This window comes from Chiloscyllium punctatum, chromosome 5 (genome assembly GCF_047496795.1).
Source record: "Chiloscyllium punctatum isolate Juve2018m chromosome 5, sChiPun1.3, whole genome shotgun sequence".
Lineage (NCBI taxonomy): Eukaryota > Metazoa > Chordata > Chondrichthyes > Orectolobiformes > Hemiscylliidae > Chiloscyllium > Chiloscyllium punctatum.
Genome location: NC_092743.1, coordinates 22695586 through 22711001, shown reverse-complemented (window position 1 = coordinate 22711001; position 15416 = coordinate 22695586). Strand labels below are relative to the sequence as shown.

Below are 15416 nucleotides of genomic sequence, written 5' to 3'. Positions count from 1 at the left end.
GAGTGCTTATATAAATGAGTCCCTCAACACTTTATGTAATGTACCTGTATTTGCCTGCCTGTATTCTATATAATAAAATCTCTTGCTGTCACAACCATGCAGTTCTGATACAGTAGACTTGTGAAAGAAATGTTCTGAACATTATTATTAATTTGGAACGAAAACCTCTAATTTAAGTTTTGAAAATCCTTTCAAGTTGGAAGTCAGAGCAGACAGCCATCTGTTACATTTGACTGTTTCAAAGCCAATTGTCACCTCAACATCAATCAAGGGAGATACTTAGAGTTTGAGTAACCCCCTGTCAACAAAATGGGACTTTGTAAGGGTATGAGAATTTAAAGCATTTGGAAGAACAAGAGACCAAAATGACTTCAATGTTATTAACTTTACCTGGTGGAACAGCAATACATTGTAAATTAACAACTATTTTGCTTTGGATGTGATAATTAAAGTCCCCTGTAAGCTGTGTGGTTGAACAGCTGTTTGCAGGAGCCATGATCACCAATTGGCATGTGGGTACATGGACTTTTGATTCTAGAAGTTGTTGCAGCACACAGACCCAGAAATGCTACACAGTGATTAAAAAAAATTAGAGGGAATGGAGGTGTTTAAAAACAGGTTGTGAAATCTGTTTAGTTTAGAACCCCTTCTCAGAAATCTGAGAAACTTAATAAAATAGGGTTCTCCTCCAAAAAGAACATAAGGATGATGCATAGCAATCAACTCCACTTGGCCAAATGTGACCAGAGAACCTGCAAGTACCATGTAATAGAACAAGTGAGGAATAAAAGCCCATCTCTCTCACTCCACGTTGTCAAATCCTGCTATGCTGGTCTGTACAGGCAGACACTAACCATTCGGGTCCAGCAGCAGTCATAGCTGATTGATCAACTTTTGAGTTTCATTCTCTTCACTTCGGGAAGTGATAGGTATGCAAAGATCTTACCATCGTTTTTATGTTATCCTTAACCAACTTTTAATTATTGTAGATATATTTTAGCTGATAATCTTACCGCTTATACTTGAATAACTGCAATACCTTTTCAATCATCTAACCTTCATTGCATCTAAGACTAAAGCTTTGCATTAGCATATTTTCAAGTTGCAATATTCAATCTGAAAATGGGCTATTCACAAGCTTATACAAATTCTTTGTTCATGGGCCTTCCTGAAGAGATTTGATTTGTAGTTGATACTTTCAATTGAATAGTTAAGTACTGAAAGGAATATGCATGTTTTATGTAACTGTCCTGGATCTGTCTTGATTTATGTTGCAGTAGGTGGTGGTAGTTTTTAGGTATTGGCAGGTGCCTTGAGATTGCATTCAGATTCTTGTAATATTTGCTCTATTTTTACGTACTTTTCTTTACATTCCTTTTTTCAAAAACTTGAATTCCATACCAATGCACAAATGAAGCGTGCAAGTAATTTTGTTTATCCCACTCTACATTTATTGCTGTGAGCTAGAAACCATTATTGCTTTAAACCAAGAGCACACTGACCATATCTGGTTTACTTCTAGAAGCTGTATAACAACTGATGAGGTGTCATAATTTAAAATAGCTTTTCCTTACCATGGCACTTGAGCCAATCATGATACGCTTATTATATATCTTTGTGTGTGTGTGTGTGTGTGTGTGTGTGTGTGTGTGAGCATTTTTATGTATCAAGACATATATAAATGATATGAGCTTCCCTGGCTGCCAGGAAAATAATGCTGATTATATTTTGTATCGGCTCTCTAAATCTGGTACCTTGACAGGTTATCACACATTTGTGAATTTTTTTTTTGAAGTGCTCAATCATATAATTCAAGGGGATTTTGTCTTGAATTGAAGAAAATTAAAATGTAGAATTAACTTTACATGGTTTTACAAATGTTAGTGCGTACTGAGCCACAGGCAATCAGAAACATGTCCTGGTACTCTGGTGCAGGTTTTAAGAATGACTAATTCTTTGGGTATGAATGTTGCTGGTGAGGTGTTCCAAGTTCCCATCTTGAGTTATAACATTTTTTTGTGAAGCTGTGTGATGGGGCAGTTGAGAGTCCATCAAGTTGATGTGGGATTGAACGGATAAGAAAGACCGGTTTCTTAAAGGATGTTCACAGTTTGATAGCTTTATGGCTATGTATTTGATTCTGCATTGTGCCTTTGTGATAACATTCATGAAAGCATACTGCATTTGTATTTATGCAATTTCTTATTATCAGCCCAAAGAAATGGAGCTTCCTTCATAGGATCTTATCAAATTGCTCACAACTATATTGAAGCTGTGATTTATTTTGTATGAACTCTTTTTTTTTGTTTACATTTCTTTTCCAAAAACCACGACTTCCCTAATGAGGCCCAAATAGGTTACAAGTTATTCTGTTGAACTCACTGTCCATTATTCCTGTATATGCCTGAAAACCAGGGCCAACTTATTGCCCTTGTGTGCAGTGGTCTTATGTAGGAAAGATGCTCTTGCGGTTTCGGTTAGCTTTGACGTTTCTCAATAGAGCCACCAGGTGGAGTGAAAGAGAAACATGTGAACCAGTCTGAAGATTGCAGTCATGAATGTGTTTCTGAAGTTCTATTACACAATGAAAAGAAATAATTTGAAGCATCCGAATGGAGATTAATGGATGTTTAATTGTGCTGCTCATGTTCTGTTGCAAAATAAAGCCCTAAAAGGAAATATAGGTATGTTCTACTTTGCAGTTTGCTAACAATAGGATTGTTGAAATTCATGAAGATCCCCCCTGAAGGGGACAGGGTTTTTTTTTGCTTTCCCAAGAACAGCGTGATTGACACTGGAAAATTTTATTTATTGCAATCATTTTTTGTTCATTTATGAATGAGCATACCTGCTGAGTTTTTGTTTGGTGACCTGTTAGTACTACCCCGAGGCATTGCAGAAGCACTGCGCAGAAATGGAAGTCTTGCTTCACAACTTGCATACTACTCATGTTGAGATTACAATATTATTGCCAATTGTGCTGTTGAATCGACTATTTGCTTTGAGGGGAATTGTCGCACCTGTTACTCCTAAGCCCTTCTCGAAAGGGATCGGCAATCCATGTCACACTATAAAAGGAAATTGTATGTTGCAAATAAAAGTAATTCCATTTCTAATTGCCTCTAAATGCACTTTCTCCACTAGTTTAGTAATTGATTAAATCCCGGGTTTCTTTTAATTAATGACTTTGGTAGGCTCAACTTATGTGAAGTTCTGTTCATTGTCCTCCCTATATCTGTGTTTGAGAAATGGGTATGTAAACTCCTGATTTGTTGAACGACGCACTTCAGAACTTGTACTAAAATGAATAACATTCTGTTCTGTTTAAAAGGGTTGGACTGCTCTAGATGCTGGCATTAGCCCAGAGCAACCAGACCTAATAGATTTGTTCTACAGCCAACTGAATGGCTGTTCAGTTCCCCACAGAGGCGGTCTCTCTCTCTCTCTCTCTCTCTCTCTCTCTCTCTCTCTCTCTCTCTCTCTCTCTCTCTAAGTTGTCATTTAGAATTGCTAATTGGATACAGACTTTGCCTTTGCAAACATTGACTTGCAGGAAGTACATCGTTTGGGCATTCTCTTGAGAAGTAAGGGGAAAGTCCGAAGCGTTCAGATAAGTTGAGACAAGGAAAGAACTTTGTGCAGCTGTATGGTGTGTTTCTGTCGGTTTTGGCTGGCTTGCCAGATGAGGTTTTCATATGTTTCTGTGCATACATAATTTATGATTTTTTGAAAACCACATTGTGTCTAGCTTGTCAAAGCAAAAAGCATTTGGGGGGGAAAATGTGAATCCTCCTTTTGTTTTTGAGGGGAGACTCTAAGGAAATGCAAGCAGGATTTTACGGCTTTTGAGCAGGAAGTAACCACCACATTTTGCCACTCAGTAAGTTATTTCTGTTCTCCATTTAAAATACGTGGTTAAGTGTACTTTCTGTTAGAAATCTGTATTGGGCACAGTCTGCCTGAATCCTAAGTGAAAGATTGAACCATTGAAACTCTAGCATGAAACTGTTAAGAGAACATAATATAATTTACGTTAGTAAACTATTAAGGTAGTCATGCACAATGTCTGTCACCAGTTCCTAAACTGCCTGCTAGTTGTTCTGCTCAGCTGTTTTTTCCTGGCTTTTAAAAGATATGACAAATGTAACAACCGTACAAAATAAAAGTAGTTCTTAAGTATTATTGTATATATGCTTATTAAATTTCTGTAGCTTTATTCCATTTCAGCATTGCACAGAAGGACAGGATAATTTGTGTTGGAAGTGTCTGTACTATCTCTGCATGCATGTATATGTTAATGTTTGAAAATATTTGCAAACAACGTTATTTTGATGCATGATAACTTGCATGTTGCTTTGCTTGTGAGGATTAGTGCTCTGTTCTTTCCCTGCCCAAAACTGCATACCTCAGTAATATCCAATAAAATGGTAATATCCATTTTTTTCAGGAACTCATGTAACACATTTAAGGGTACCAATGGAAGTTACTTTATCTTATGAAATATGAGCAATTGTCAAAAATAATCCTTAGAAGATGTATTTTCTGTAACTTTAGTGCATTATAATACCTGATTGCAATTTTCATTCATTATAAATCGGTTTCCAGTGCACTGATCGGAGGTGAGGCACACAATTGAAATATTTTCAAATTGCCCATTTAAGAAATCACTCTAACATTTTATTAAAAACAAAATGGTGTGGATGCTAGAAGTCTGAAACAAACACAGAATGCTGTAGAAATTCAGCAGGTCTGGTAGTTTCTGTGCAGACAAAAAGTTAACACTTAAAGTCTGGTATAACTCCTCTTCATTCTGAAAAATGTATTCCCTTTGATTGTACTGAACTATCTTTTGTGAAATCGCTTTGGACATTACTGGTACCTGGAACTACTTGTCAATATATATTTTTATTTCTAATCATGACCTTCCAAAACATTATATAAGCTCTTTGGTTTTATTACATTGTCACTCAAGTGACAACTGAATCAGCAAATATAAATTGTAGGGATAGATAAACCCAAATAGTTTTAAGTTTTAGTTTCAAGACTTAGTGTGTATTTACCAAAGAATATTTTAAGATGTCGGAAATAACCTGGGCTCCAGTGTTTGAGCTTCTTGCTCTTGTCACCTTTTATATTGGATCAGTCATCATAGTCTCTGCACCTTCTCCAGTACTTGTGTTCAATTTTGGGTATCACGTAAAAGTGCATTGCTGTAAATGAATTTTGCCTACAATAATGTAACACATCAGAATAATGCCAAAATTAATTGTACTGTTGAATTCTGTGTATATTTTATTTGCCACAGTTCTCTAATCACAGAATTGTTATAACACAGAAGAAGGCCATTTGGCCAATCGTGTTTCTACCAGTTTTCTGTGAATCTTGATTGGATGCACATTTCTTGCCTTTTCCCTGTAATTCAGTCTAGGTATTAAAATGATTATTCAATCAGGTTCCAAAATTAATTCATTTAAGGCTATTCCTTCCCATTCATAGTGTACTAATCAGTTAATTGTCGAATGTGCAAATCTGTAGGAGAGGAAGTGGCGGAGGCTCGTACAATTGCAACATTTAAAAGGCATCTGGATGGGTACATAAATAGGAAGGGTTTAGAGGGATATGGGCCAAATGCTGGCTGAATTAACTTGGGATATCTGGTCAGCATGGACAAGTTGGACCAAGAGGTCTGTTTCTGTATTTTGCATCTCTACGATTCTATGATAACAATATCAGGTTAACTAAATTACAACTACTTATGGTAGAACATGAACTCAAAATGACTGCACTAGAACTAAAACTGTTCTGAGTTCAGGATTGAAGGAGTGAGGTCATGAAGAGAATTTTTTCTTATTTTGAGTCATTGTGTGGTTTGGGCTTTGAATGAGGGAGAGTCTTTAGAGAACAGTAGAAATGGGTTGAACAGTACTTAATGCAGGATAAGTTAAGGGCAACAGAATTCAGATGAATTTATTTTCACAAATGAGAAACCAGGCAGGCGAGTGTTGGGATAGTTGAACCCAGGGAAGACTGATATGGACAGGAATTTAGGTGGTGGTGGTTCAGCCAAGGTAAGTTGAGCAATATTATGAAGTTGGAAATGGGCAGGCTTTTTAATGTAGGCAATATGGGTCTGGGGTTTGATGGGCTTTTGAATGTTTTGAACAAACTAGTTCAGTCTGAAACAGTTAGTGGAAAAAGTGGAGTTTGTTATGATCCTGGTAATTTTTATCATTTGCTCACCTTCTTGAAGTGTTTTTTTTAGCATTGGTCTGCTTATATACAGGGATGATTGCTTTCTCTAATTGATGTAAAAGACAATGTTAATCTATATTCAGTCCTAGAAAATTAATACTGAAAAAAATTAAAACAAAAACAAATTGCTGGAAAATTTGCTGGAAATCAGCAACTTATCTGAAGGAAGGACACTGGACCTGCAATGTTAACTCTGCTTTCTCTCTACATACGTTGCCAGATTTTTTTCTTGCAATTTGTTTTTGTTTCTGATTTCCAACACTTGCAGTTTCTTTAAGAACATTATACTCTGTCTGCATTGTTTTCTAGTCTAGCTTTCCTGCTACTCTCCTAACTGTAGCATTAAAGTGTACATTCTTGTTGTGCATGGCCACTTCTGGAAAATATAGGCATCTGAAACAACCATATCTTCTGAAGTCATCAACTATATGCCATAGTGCCAAGTTTTAAAAAATGCAAACTTAAACTATACAGTGAAGGCTAGGTAATTAGAAAGATGTAGTTATTAAATTTAATTAGCTGGTGACTGCTGGTGATGCAATTTCATATTTATTCGAACGGGATTCAGGATGAAGTGGATTATCTAGTTTAGGTATATAATATGCACTTAAAATGATTAACCCTTAAAACATTCGTCATGTGCATTGTCTGAATGACGAGTAATTGCATTTCCCAGCACTTTTTATTGATGTAGTTTTGTTGCAGTGCCATTCTCTAAGTTTAAAACAAAGACCCTGTAATTTTCTTAAAATATTTATTTCTTTATTCTTTTGTGGATTGAGTTATCACTGTCTGGGTCAGCATTTGTTGCCCATACTTAGGTGCATGTGAACTGAGTGATTTGAAAGGCCATTTAAGATTCAATCACGTTGCTGTTTTTCTGGAGTTACATGTATGCCAGATGGGCTTGGCAGATTTCTACATCTTTCAACCTTCTCTACACCCACATCACTGAATTCACTTACTCTTATTGACTCCTGATTATAAAATGTTGAGATTGGCCATTCCTTGTTTTCATAACCATTCATTTCCATGGCCTTCCTCTGTCTAACATCATTCGGCCCTACAATCCTCAGATTATGTGATCTTCTCCATTTCTATCACTTCATCAATTTTAATTGCGCTTCCAATAGCGATTGCTCTTTTGAATACTAAGGCACAAAGTCTTGAATTCATAACCTCTTCACCCCTTTTGACTCTTCTCCTTTTAAACTATTCCTAAATTCTCCCACTTTTATCCTGTTTTGGTCATCTTCAATTCCATATCCTTATGTTCGAGTCATAGAGATGCACAACACGGAAACAGACCCTTCAGTCCAACTCATCCATGCCAACCAGATATCCCAACCTAATCTAGTTCCATTTGACAGAACTTAGCCCATATCTCTCTCAATCCTTCCTATTCACATACCCATCCAGATGCCTTTTAAATGTTGCAATTGTACCTTCCTCTGGCAGTTCCAAGATCAGTTGTGAATTTTGCTGTTTGTTGTTGATGTAAAGTTTGTCAAGGCTCCTGTGAAGTACTTTGAGATGTTATAGATCTCCAAATGCATATCACATTGATCCACAGGATATACAAAATTAACAAACATTTGAATTGAGAGCAGAAATAGGCATTTGGCCCCTCAAGTGTGCTTCGCAATGCAAGAAGATCATGACTGACCTGTTAACATTTCAAAATGTGGGTGGCACAGTGGTTAGCACTGCTGCCTCACAGCGCCAGAGACCCGGTTCAATTCCCGCCTCAGGCGACTCTGTGCGGAGTTTGCACATTCTCCCCGTGTCTGCATGGGTTTCCTCTGGTTTCCTCCCACAGTCCAAAAGTGTGCAGGTTAGGTGAATTGGCCATGCTAAATTGCCCGTAGTGTTAGGTGAAGGGGTAAATGTAGGAGAATGGGTCTGGGTGGGATACGCTTCGGCGGGTTGGTGTGGACTTGTTGGGCCGAAGGGCCTGTTTCCACACTAAGTAATCTAATCTAAAAATCCACATTCATGTCTATTCTTGATGACCTTTTTGGTTCCCTTGCCTAATGAGAATCTTTGCCCTAAAAAAGAAGGCACCTCATTTTAAAACAGCACCCCCTAGTTTGCCCACAAGAGGACGCGTCACTTCCACGTCCATTTTGTTGAAATAGTTTAGGATCTTGGACACACCAATCAGGTCACCTAACCTGCACATCTTTGGACTGTGGGAGGAAACCGAATCTTGCAGTGGAAACCCATACAGATGTGAGGAGAATATGCAAACTCCACGCAAGCAGCCAAGGCTGGAATCCACCGAGGAGCAGGAAAATCGGCGTTTCAGGCAAAAGCCCTTCATCACAAATAGAGGCAGGAAGCCTCTAGGGTGGACACACTGGATGCAGTCGGATGCTCCTCGGATGCAGTCCTCACTTTTTTGCCAAGGCTGGAATCAAACCCACCTCCCTGATGCTGAGTCAGCAGTGCTTACCATTGAACCAACTTGCCACCCATGGTGGAAAGGTGTGGGGGCTTGGGAATTGATTCCTTTTGACCTGTTCTTGTAGTCACAACCTCTATATGACTGGTCCTGTTCAACTTTTTGTCAATGGTAACATTCAGAATTTTGTAAATGAGAGTTTAATGGTGATATTGCCATTGAATATAGAGGGTGATAGCTTGATGATCGTTGAGCAGTACTTCTGTGGTGGGAATGTTGCTTCCTGTTTGTGAGTCCAAGCCTAAATGCTGTCCAGGTCTTACTGCCCTTGGATATAGTCAGCTTTAATATCGGAGTTGTCTTAAATGGTCCTGAACATTGTGCAGCCATTAGCAAACGTCCCCACTTTTATGATCCCATGGAGGGGAAGGTCATCCATGAAGCAGTTGAAGATGGTTCGGCCTAGGAAACAATCCTGAAGTGTTTCTGCCAACATAGGACTGAAATTACTGACCTAAAATAACGCAGCTGATTTCCTATCCAGCAGACTCTGTTTTCTCCAATTCTCCTTCACTGCAGTTCTGACAAGACTCCTTGTATTCTATCACAGGGTGTCAAAGAGAGTGTCTCTTTGTATTCCTCCCTCCCCTTCTCTCGCTCTCTTGCTATTGCTCTCCATTGTTGTCTCTTCCTCTCTCCCTCCCTCTCCCCCTCTGTATGTATTCATAGCATTTAAATGATCTGCATTCCTGGACCTCAAGTCTGTTTAGACCTCCACTACTTCTAGCTTCTTAACATTTAGAAAGTTCCATCTTCTATCCTCAGGCCTTAAAGGGATGAGCTCATATTTGCCTGATCTGAAATGAATTTGAAGCCATTTTGCCTATTTGTTTAACATATCAATTTCTGTAATTTATTTGTAATTCCATGTACATCGTGGCCTGCAAATTTGAATGTGTGGCTTTCTCTCTCATCATCTAAGTGAGTAACACAGTGAATCATCAAGATCTCAATTCAGATCTTTACAGGGCACCACTAGTCAGGAGTTTGGTTGCCCTCTTCAGATGGCTTCGATTTTAACAACCCCTCAAATTGGAACAACAAATATTTGAAAGTACATTGTTGGCAAAGATGAAATATCTTCATATTTTATTTGTTATCCTTTTCATTATATTTCTTTTAAAGCTGAATTTTGGAGCATTTAGCTTATGAGATGTGGAATTCTTATTGTTGATTTCCAAGTTGCAACTGTGTACGGAGGAGCCAAACAGATGCTTCCCACAAGTAAGTGAGGGAAAACTGAAGGGAACTACTCTTGTGCACATCCTAGAGGTCAGACCAACTGTCAAATTAAATAGCCTGGGAACAGGCTAAAACACATTGCAATCAAAATGTTTGGCAGTAGACTTTAGGTAGTAATTTAAATTACCTGATCAAAATTTGAATTAGAGTCATTTACACATTAAAGCATGTACTGTTAGAATTCAGTGATTTGAATTGTAGCTTTGTAAGAGTCACTAACAAGTCATCCAACATCCTATATTTAATCTGACTGACCCAGTGAGAAAGTAGTTGCAGTGATTACATTGAAATCACACTGTATCTATTAGTTGTTGTAATGTATGCAACAACATTAGTTTAACTACAAACAGTATCTGGCACATTGTTCTTGTGACATGCTGAGTGGAAAAACATTTTGATTTTCTTTAGCTAGAAGGCTCCATTTGGCACATAGGTGATTGACTGACTGCCATGAGAAATTGTTCAATTAACTTATACAATAGATTACTGCAATATATTTTGCTTCTGACTTTTTTTTAAAAAAGAGCTTATTTCAGAAATTACTGTGAGCTGTTGACCATGAAAAATATATACACCTGTAAATTGTTTTGCAAAAGTTTTTAGAATATATTCACAGCATTGTAAACGACAAGGCTAAAGGTACTGCAAATATCTTTTTCTGTGGTCTCCTAACCTATAATTTTTGAAAACCAAAGTTTTTAATATTCCACTCCAGTTTCACAAAAGTTTCAATGTCTGTTCCATAAAGCTGGGTTTAGATCAATAATTTTGCTTGACAATGACTTTGTTTTATATGTTTTAAGTCAGTGTGAAACCTTGAATTGCAGGACTAAGCTATAGAAAAGTGCAAGAATACTTTGTTCAGATAACCTGTTTCTCATCCTAATACACTGTGTAGGTGTAGACACTGCACATACAGAATGTATATAAATACTTGCATATGTGTGAATACCAATTTAACCTTGACCTATCAATCTGTGTAACATCCTCTATTCCTACAACTCTTGGAGTAGACTACACTCCTCCATTTCTGGCCTCTTCAATTCCTGATATGAACTAGTTTGTCATTGGCCACTGTTCATTGCATTGTCCAGATCTTAACCTCTCAAATTCCCCCCATAAGCCTGCCTTACTTTTTGAGAAGTTTCTTAATGAAAGCATGTATCCTGACCTAAAGTCTTCTGCGCTTTGGTCACTTTACTGTCAGTGGTGATATGTAAATAAGTACAGCATCCATTGAGAGAAAACAGAGTCAATATTTTTGATCCAGTAAGTTTTTTTTTGCCCCGAACTGATTCTGAAGGAGAGTCACTGGTCCCAAAATGTTAATTCTGACTCTGCTTTTTCTTCATAGATGCTGAGTTTCTCCAGCACTTTGTTTTTGTTTAGTACAAACACATGCAGCAGTAAGTGTAGTAGTCGAGTCAGAATTTTTACAGCATGGTGAAAAGGTCGTTTTGCCATGTCCATGTTGGTTATCAACCATCTATCTATTCTAATCAAATTTTCCAGCACTTGGCCCACCCCCATGCTGATTGATGTCACTTCCGCCCCATCATGGCCACTCCCACAACCACTTCCATTCCTCATGCATCACACGTGACATCACTTCTGCCCTTCACATCATCGCTGATGCCACATGTTCAGTGACTTCCGCCACCCCTACTGCCGTGGTCTCCACCCCCACCAGCGCCACTCACCTGCATTCTGCTGACATGCGCCCCCCCCCGACCCTACTGTCACTATCCCCGAGGGGAGCACTACCCCTGCTCATGACTCCACCCCATTCCTCCCCACCATCACACCCACTCCAGTTACAAGTTCCGCCCCCACTCCCAGTTCTACACCGACACCAGATCCCAGCCCTGCCAGGTTTTCACCATCAACCCCCCCCAGACCTCTCCCTCACTGAGGACGAACGATCAGTCTTCAGCAAAGGACTCCCCTTCATTCCCCTCCATCTACGCATCAATGAATTTAATACATGTCGTGACGTTGAACAATTCTTCTGTCGCCTCCGCCTCGGAGCTTACTTTCACAATCAGGACTCCCGCCCACCTTCTGAGGACCCCTTCGCCCACCTCCAACACACTGCATCCACCTGGACACCCTGCGCTGGCCTATTACCTGCCCTCGACCTCTTCATTTCCAACTGCTGCCAGGACATTAACCACCTCAACCTGTCTACCTCCCTCCCCCACTCCAACCTCTCACCCTCACAATACGCAGCCCTCCAATCCCTCTGCTCCAATCCCAACCTCACCATCAAGCCAGCGGATAAAGGGGGCGCAGTGGTAGTCTGGTGCACTGACCTCTACACCGCTGAAGCCAAACGCCAACTCGAGGACACCTCTTCCTACTACCCCCTCGACCATGACCCCACCCCCCATCACCAAACCATCATCTCCCAGACCATACAGAACCTCATCACCTCAGGAGATCTCCCAACCACAGCTTCCAAGTTCCACAAGCCTGACCACCCGGCCGACCCATTGTCTCAGCATGCTCCTGCCCCACTGAACTCATCTCTACCTACCTCGACACTGTCCTATCCCCCCTAGTCCAGGATCTCCCCACATATATTCAAGACACCACCCACGCCCTCCACCTCCTCTAACTCCTCCAAGACTTCCATTTCCCCGGCCCCCAATGCCTCATCTTCACCATGGATATCCAATCCCTCTACACCTCCATCCGCCATGACCAGGGCCTCCAAGCCCTCCGTTTTTTCCTCTCCAGACGTCCCCAACAGTACCCTTCCACCGACACTCTCCTTCGTTTGGCCGAACTGGTCCTCGCCCTTAACAATTTCTCCTTTGAATCCTCCCACTTCCTCCAGACCAAAGGGGTAGCCATGGGCACACGTATGGGCCCAGCTATGCCTGTCTCTTTGTTGGCTACGTAGAGCAGTTGATCTTCCGTAATTACACCGGCACCACTCCCCACCTCTTCTTCTTCTTCCTCCGTTGCATTGATGACCACATTGGCACCACCTCTTGCTCCTGCAAGGAGGTTGAGCAATTCATCAACTTCACCAACACATTCCACCCTGACCTTAAATTTACCTGGACCATCTCTGACACCTCAATCTCCATTAATGACGACCGACTTGACGCTGACATTTTTTTACAAACCCACCGACTCCCACAGCTACCTGATTTACACCTCTTCCCACCCTACCTCTTGCAAAAATGCCATCCCGTATTCCCAATTTCTCCGCCTCTGCCGGATCTGCTCCCAAGAGGACCGGTTCCACCACAGAACACGCCAGATGGCCTCCTTCTTTAGCGACCGCAATTTCCCTTCCCATGTGGTTAAAGGTGCCCTCCAACGCATCTTGTCTACATCCTGCACCTCCGTCCTCAGACCCCACCCCTCCAACCGTAACAAGGACAGAACGCACATGGTGCTCACCTTCCACCCTACCAACCTTCACACAAACCAAATCATCCACCGACATTTCCTCCATCTCCAAACAGACCCCACTACCAGGAATATATTTCCCTCCCCACCCCTTTCCGCCTTCTGCAAAGACCGTTCCCTCCGTGACTACTTGGTCAGGTCCATGCCCCCCTACAACCCACCCTCCCATCCTGGCACTTTTCCCTGCCACCGCAGGAACTGTAAAACCTGCGCCCACACCTCCTCCCTCACCTCTATCCAAGGCCCTAAAGGAGCCTTCCACATCCATCAAAGTTTTACTTGCACATCCACTGATATCATTTTGTTGTATCCGTTGCTCTCGATGTGGTTCATCTACACTGGGGAGACTGGGCGCCTCCTAGCAGAGCGTTTTAGGGAACATCTCCAGGACACCCGCACCAATCAACCACACCGCCCCGTGGCCCAACATTTCAACTCCCCCTCCCACTCTGCCGAGGACATGGAGGTCCTGGGCCTCCTTCACCGCTGCTCCCTCACCACCAGCCGCCTGGTGGAAGAACGCCTCATCTTCCGCCTCGGAACACTTCAACCCCAGGGCATCAATGTGGACTTCACCAGTTTCCTCATTTCCCCTTCCCCCACCTCACCCTAGTTCGAAACTTCCAGCTCAGCACTGTCCCCATGACTTGTCCGGACTTGTCCTACCTGCCTATCTCCTTTTCCACCTATCCACTCCACCCTCTCCTCCCTGACCTATCACCTTCATCTCCTCCCCCACTCACCCATTGTACTCTATGCTACTTTCTCCCCACCCCTACCCTCCTCTAGCTTATCTCTCCACCTTACAGGCTTACTGCCTTTATTCCTGATGAAGGGCATTTGCCCGAAACGTCGATTTCGAAGCTCCTTGAATGCTGCCTGAACTGCTGTGCTCTTCCAGCACCACTAATCCAGAATCTAGTTTCCAGCATCTGCAGTCATTGTTTTTACCCCATAGCCTTGAAAGTTAGTAGATAAGGTAGGGGAGATCAAAATGTCTGTTTAGATGCTGTTCAGACCAGATGCTATCTAACTGAGCCCTTTCGACAAAACTTTTAAATCTGATCATTTGTACCTTTTTTTTTTCAAACTAAAAGTAAAATAACTTTTTTGAATTCTTAAAGACTGCATTTAACACAAATGTGTTTAAAATTATTAGCAATGTCTTATGAAACTTTCTCACCACTGTTGTCAGATTAAACTTAGATTGCATAATGTATAGCAGATAGTTACATCTGTTTGCTGTGGAAATAAATTGAATATTAATACCATTAGTTTAAGGGCTAGTTCAAAAAGCGATAATGTGATCTGAAATGGTAGCAATGTCATAACATTTGCCATTACCATTGTTTAACCTTGATGCTTTAGATGGGTTTAATTTACTCTTCACTGTTGTAATCAGCACAGCTTCTGTGATTGGATGCAGACGTCCACTATTTATGCACTGTCCTCCTTATAAACTTACTAAAAGTAAAGACTTAATGTTTGAAGTGTAACTAAATTGGTATTGGTGTACTCGGTCATAATTATTACTAAACAGTGTCTCTTGTCTTTGAAAGTCATTTTAAGTCTCATTCTGTGATAAATGTTAGAGATTTTTAAAACCAATTTTAACTTTTTGCAACATGTTTCTTAAATTTCAGTATCTGCTTCCAGCACATGAGTAGTTCCCAATCTGAATTGCTTCTCAGTAAAGTTATTTTTAAAAGTAGGGAAGGATATCTGTATTTTCTTTATTTCCTGGTTTGTTGTCTGAATTTAGCAATTGATTGGTATGTCAGTTTTTACTTGATTTCAGTCGCTGGGTTCAGGCAATCCCATGTAGCTGACACCATAATGGAATTGATTTAACACAAAATGTTAAATATTATGGCCAGCTTTCTTTGGAGTCAGAGTTGTAGGGACATGCAGCACAGAAACAGATCCTTTGGTCCAACCTGTCCATGCCAACCAGATATCCCAACCCAATCTAGTCCCACCTGCCAGCACCTGGCCCATATCCCTCCAAACCCTTCTACTCATGTACCCATCCAGA

The 15416-nt window shown here is 40.7% G+C and overlaps 1 protein-coding gene across 13 annotated transcripts in view; it reads left to right on the top strand.

The window, feature by feature from the left end:
* The window catches only part of LOC140476946 (protein tyrosine phosphatase type IVA 3-like), a 158499-nt gene that overhangs the window by 59594 nt on the left and 83489 nt on the right, over positions 1 to 15416 (top strand). For 4 of the 13 annotated variants that reach the window (XM_072569952.1, XM_072569945.1, XM_072569950.1 and 1 more), the window contains exon 1: positions 3603 to 3880. The exons of the other annotated variants lie outside the window; for them this stretch is intronic. The gene's annotated coding sequence lies outside the window, so the exon portion shown is untranslated. Of the gene's footprint in view, positions 1 to 3602; positions 3881 to 15416 lie in introns of those variants that run through there. 13 annotated transcript variants of the gene reach the window in all.